This window comes from Plecotus auritus (genome assembly GCF_963455305.1).
Source record: "Plecotus auritus genome assembly, chromosome: 8".
Classification (NCBI taxonomy): domain Eukaryota; kingdom Metazoa; phylum Chordata; class Mammalia; order Chiroptera; family Vespertilionidae; genus Plecotus; species Plecotus auritus.
In genome coordinates, this window is record NC_137782.1 from 103,264,067 (window position 1) to 103,270,066 (window position 6,000).

General features: G+C 56.5%; 1 protein-coding gene across 4 annotated transcripts in view; it reads right to left on the reverse strand.

Moving 5' to 3' along the window:
• IL1R1 (interleukin 1 receptor type 1) overlaps nucleotides 1-5,647 on the reverse strand; it is a 55,173-nt gene extending 49,526 nt beyond the window's left edge. Inside the window, exon 1 of one of the 4 annotated variants that reach the window (XR_013961464.1) lies at nucleotides 5,058-5,266. The gene's annotated coding sequence lies outside the window, so the exon portion shown is untranslated. Of the gene's footprint in view, nucleotides 1-5,057; nucleotides 5,314-5,517 lie in introns of those variants that run through there. The other 3 variants (XM_080684747.1, XM_080684746.1, XM_080684748.1) reach the window with 3 other exon arrangements.
• Between the last annotated feature and the right edge of the window lie 353 nt (nucleotides 5,648-6,000).

Below are 6,000 nucleotides of genomic sequence, written 5' to 3' on the forward strand. Positions count from 1 at the left end.
CCAGTTCCCAGTAAATTTATGCGATTCTCTACCCGGACAAATGAGGCCTAGGACGCTCTTTAATCATCACAGGACCCTGTGCTCAAGGATGTGAAGATAAAGCAGAGGCGGCACAGAGTTTTTGGGGGTTGCTAAGAGACCTAAGTGTGCAGCTATGACGAGGCCCGCCCACCAGACTGGTGCTTCCCATGGGTTTGAAGGGCACAGGGGAAAGTAAACACAAGGGAGGTGGCTACCGTCACAGGAGGCTGCAACAGGAGTGGGCTTGCCCCAGCCTCCTGGCCCTGGGCTGCAGTTCAACAAGCTCCCCACTTTGCCCCCTCAAACCTCCTAGGGCTCCTGGACAACAGGAACCAGACCCGAGACTTAGATGGTTCTCGTCTAGTTTCTCCCGCCCTTTGCAGATGCTCTGCCTGCCCTCCAGCTTCTCCCAGCCTCCAGTGCAGCTCCAGGCCTGCGCCGGCAAAGGCTGGGACAGTCCTGCTTTGGACTTGTCACAAAGCTGACCATGAGCCATCCCTGAGCACGGCCTCCATCAGGCAGGGGCAGGGTCTGCAGGTAGTCTCAGAGGATCAGCTTTCTCCAAAACAATGTCATCGCTTTCATTTCTGTGGGTTTGTTATTGAGGTAAAATATGCATATAGAAAACACACAACAAATCTTAAGTGTGCAATGCCAGGAACTGGGACAACTGCATACACCAGGAATATTCTTTCAGGATATAAACCACTTCCACCTGCCAAGTCCCCTGTGTTCCTCAGTGTGGCCCCTGCACGTGGCCGCAACGTTCCAGTTTGTATTGGCATTTTCCAGCTCCATGGACAGTTAGCATGCATGAGCCTGGGGCGCACCCAGTGCCCACTTCCCTGGCAGGTGCACTCCCTCCTGTGTCCCAGCCCAGCAGTGGTTCTCAAGGGCAGTGTGTCCCGAGGAAGCACGTGAAGCCTGGTGGGAAGCGCTTCCTTTGGGGTGCTCACAATAATGCCTGCAGTGCTGGGAGCCAGAGGTGCTAGATTTCCAGAACAATGGAAGGCAGTTCTGCCCAAGAAAGACTTGCCCCTCAACCTGCATGGCTGCCAGGCATCACACAGCCATTCATGCCAACGGAAAGTGTCACTTTTCATTTCTGAGCCCAGCACCTAACACCTTCCCACACTAATGTAAAACATGTATGTATTGTTGGCACACATGTCATACATACTCAGTTTCCCAGCAGTGCAGCCACTGTGACCATTGAGAGACTGGCCTTTGACTACCAGTGAGACCTTGACCTAGAGTCGCCCATCGCTCTGTGGCCCCTGGATCTCAGGACTCGTCCGCTTGGACGCAGTGGCAGCTGCCCTGTGCCGGCCCAGTCAGTCCACAGAGGCACTGGCTGGTCTCATTTGGTTCCAGCTAGCTCTGCCCAAACATCCACACACCAAAATATACAATTTTAATACAGGTTACCTTTACATCTAGCTACTATATTGATTTTTTGGAAATTATGTTGTAGGTAAGATTTATTATATTACTTCAGAATTTATAAAGGGTGTTTTAAAGTATTTGCATTAAGTGGTACTGGGCTGCGAATGAGGTGCAGGGCGCTGACCTGGGTCTTGGCAGGCAGCCCTGCTTCACTGCAGGGCTCCGTGAACTCCGGTGTGGAAAGCCAGGTGTGAGGAGCCCAGGTGCCTCGACCCCCACCCACTGACTCCAGCGCCTGATCCAGCTGAGATGCAGTCACCAAACCCCACTTCACCGGCAGTCACCGCAAGAGACAGCCTCCAACTTGCTCATCAGCGGGACCCTCGGGAATGCCCTGCTTCTCTGCACCAGGAATGCTCTCACTTCCCAGCACTGCTCTTCCCCCTGGAAAACACGGACAACCATGCCCGCCAGGCGCCTTCTCCACTACCTGCACGAGTGGCATCAGTGCTACCAGCCCGGGCATCATGCTAGAATCACTTGGGGGCTAGAATCATGGGCATGCTCCTGAGCATGCAGAGCTGTTTCTCCAGGTCCAGTCCGGGTATATCCGAGTGCCAAGGTGCAGGCCAGGTGGGGGCACCAGGCTCACCTCCACATATGCAGCCCCATGTGGCAACTTTATAAATGTTCAGTACAGTGAGGTTTACATTTTACAGTAGTTCTTCCTTACCCATGGGGGTACCCTCCAAGACCCCAGTGGATGCCTGAAGCCTGGGACAGCAGCAAATCTTCTATTGATTAAGTGTTTTTCTATATTTACACACCTTCTCCCTCGAGGGGAGCACTGTAGGGCTCCCCTTTGGCATACCCGATTGCCAGCACCATACTCTTGTACTTCAGGGCATCATTAAGTGAACTAGGGTGACCTGAGCCCATGCACTGTGACACTGCGAAGTGACTGACGGACGGGAGTGTCCACAGCGTGGAGATGCTGGACTAAGGCGTGATTCACATCCGGGCAGGACGAGTGGGATAGTGCGTGATTTCATCACGCTTCTCAGAGCAGCGCACAATTCACAACTTATTTCTGGAACTTTTCATTTAATATTTCCAGACTGCGGTTGATCGTGGGTAACTGAAACCGTGGAGAGTAAGGCTGTGGGTGAGGGACGACTGATTCATTTCTACACTCGGCTCCACTTTGTCTCTGCTCTAGTTTTTATTGTATCCTATTTTTAACTTATGGCATCTTAAACGTCCTTTCCAGGATAGGTAGGAACGAAAAAAAAATTGCCTCCATTATTCTGCCACATGCATGAAAAGAAGAGATGGTGCAGTATCCGAAGGTGTGAGGCGACCAGGAGTGGGAGGGACCCCAGGCCCCTTCGACACGTGGTGGGATCACTGGTGCCAGGGCCCTCCGTGCTCCCAGGTGCCTTCACCAGGAGACTGCAGCCGCACTTCCGGGCCCGCAGGCCAGCAGTGCAGACCCTGCCAGGCCACATAAGCCTCAAAAGAGGAAGACGAACCGACGCCTGAGGACAGCAGCTGACGGACCAAGGGCTGGCCCTGCCAGGGAGCCGCAGTGCCCCCATGACTTTGTCCTTGCAAGTGGCACGTTTGAGGCGCGTCTGTCATGTAGCATCATTATCATAATCTCTGCACCTCCCTGCCCCCAAGGCTGTGTAGTTTCACTGCAATTGTCCAGTTTTGCCACTTTGAGAACGGGACATTCTCTCCACAGCACCTCCACCTGCCTCCAGGCATGCACCCACCTCCCCCTGCTGCATCCCAGGTTTCCCATCTACCTGGTCCAAGCCTCAAAGTCTAGCTCAACACCCTGCCACTCTTTAGGGAACCTAGGCGCTGTGTCCCTGCCCACCGCCCTCCTGTCTCTCCACTGCAGGAGCAAAGCAGTGTCCAGCTATGAGCAGCCAGGGGGCCCCATCCTGCTCACAGGGGCACATTTCATACACGCTTAGCTTATCCATGTCTGTAGCTAGGCCCCCCAGCGCCCTTCTCGAGCTGGGGGCTCACAGTGGCCCTGAGACTCCCCAGAGCACCCGTGGCCATCAGAGGGCATGGTTTACCTGAGACACGGTGCTATCCTCAGCACTTCAAACAGCACCTGGCACATGGTAGATAGTCAATAGCACTTGTTAGGTAAATAAGTGAATATACTATCAAAATGTTTCACCACGAGTAAAGGAATGACTCAGAAGATGCTACTTGCTTCAAAGCCATAAAGAAAGCCTAGTGCCACAGCATGCCACACCAGGCTCAGTAGAGCCTGTTAGAAATGAGGGGTTTGGTCATGTGACAATCCAGGTCAATTACTCTTTCTGAGGACACAGGGAGGCCCCCCAATAGCGGAGGAGGACGGGGCTGCTCCACTTGCAGCAGTATGTCAGCTAGCCAATGAGACTGCACATAAGCCAGGGGTCTGCACCTCCTTCCACCAGATCCCCATCCCAAAGGCCCCACTTCGTCTAGCACACACCATAATATAAGCTATGCATATAGAATATTAAGTGAAATAATAAATAGGATATTAAATAAATAAGAAATTAAAGGAGTCAATGGAGAAAATAATTCCCATAGCTGCATAGTAACGTAGAGAGGAAAAAGGGTGCCTGCCTCTCCGAGTTCATCACAGCCAAGGAGCGTCATCCTGACGTCCGCCTTCCAGAAGTCGGCCCCGCGCTGGACGAGCCCAACTGACCTTTCCTGCGCACGTCATGGCCCTCGCTCCGTGGCTAAGCTTAAACCAACTGAAGGTGCCATCAGATGGGCACCCACTGCCCCCCGGGAAGCACTGCGGACAGCAGGGCAGGAACTGGAATTCGCACTGGCTCAGCAACATTCCTCCCTCCCAGCTGGGAGGGACCTGGAGGCTTCACGCCCTAGGAGAAGGCTCGGGGCTTGGAGCCCAGGGCGCCTGCTCTGCCTGTGGGCGCCTGCTCAGGCTCAGGTTCCGGCTCCGGCTCCGCTGCCAGCACTTGGCTAAGCTGCTTGCTCTGATGAGAGGCGGGTGATAGCAGCAGCTCTGGGACTGCTGGGAGGGTACGAGCATCAGCGGAAAGGGCCGTACAAACTGTAAAGTGTTGGGCACGCCTGTTGCGAAGGAGTGTCCTCTTGGAGTCTGTAGCTACCCCCAGGGTCACCCTTGACCTGGAGGCTCCACAGTGGCCCGCCCCCACTGTGCTCAGGGTCTTCATCCCTATCCTGTCAGGGAGCCGGACCTTCTGAGCCTAAACCCTTACGAGGTAAACTCCTGAACCCCTAAGAGAGACATTCCTAAACCAGTTGAACTTGGCCGGATTACAAGGCCTGGAAGCAATTTACACATACACACACACACACACACACACACACACACACACACGTGCGCGCGCGGCCACCTACGCACACACGTATAACAGCTATCCAGAACCACCGGCAAGTCACGCCTTCAAGGGATCCAAACAACCTTTATCCTGCTCCAAACAGGGATAGAAACAAGCAAGCACCCCACAGATTAACCGCCCGCACCCCACACTCACTGAGACCAGGGTAGCTGAGAAAGGACGCCTGCTATGCGCTGAGGACTCCGCGCAGGTGTCCGCCTCGCGCCGCCCCACCCGCCCGCCCGCCCCAGCCTCTCCTACCTGGGCGGCCCCGCGGGACCTGCGGGGTTGCGGCCCGCCCGCCGGGCTCCCCGGGAGCGGAGCGAGGGCGCTCGGGGCGGCGCAGGGCAGTCACATTCCCGCGCGCTGGCGGCGCCCTTCTCGGAGCGGGGGGCAGGGGGGACACGATCCCTCCTCCTCCGCGGCGTTCCCAGGCGCTCGGCAGAGCGCAAGCAGCGCCCGCGGTGCGCGGGGACTGGAAGGCGGGACTGCGGGCGTGGCTCCGGCTCCAGCCCGCGGCGCGGGGGGCGGGCGGAGGGCGGAGACTGCGAGGCCGGGCCACAGACGCGAGGGAGCTGGCAGGGCGCCCCAGCCTCACCCCCTTCCGGCGCCAACCCCTGCCCCCCACCCCCACCCCCGCGGCCCTCGGGCGCCAGGACGCCGGGAGTCTGCGGGCCAGGGCGGCCGGTGGTACCGCCCGAAGTGCGCGGGGACTCCTCACCTTGACCTTGAGAATGGGCTGCCTCCCAGCTGTCAGGCCCCTGGGCCTGAGTTCACAGAAGCAGACACTGCTGGCCCCAGCCCTCTCGGGCTGACTGTGAACTCGGACAAGTCGCTAATGTCTTTGCACCCCGGTTTCTTCTTCCGTGAAAAGGGATCATAACAGCTCCCATCTCACGGAGTGACTGGAGAGATTCAATGAGCAATTACTGCAAACCAGCGCGCAGCAGATCCGACTGGAGCCCTGATAACTCTATTGTCAGTCATGCCGCCGATGGCTAGGCCCCTTACAGGCGCCACAGTCTTGATGAGGGGCTTCTTGGCCAGATGGGCTCTTCTTTTAAGCTTAAAACCCACTTAGTCCAGGGACTGATTTTGCAAATGAGCTCTTACTCAGAGAGATGCAATGAATGGCTGGGGGCACACCTCAAACCCCATACAGGTGGGGAGGACCTGCGCCCTGCAGCAGGCCAAGGCCAACAGC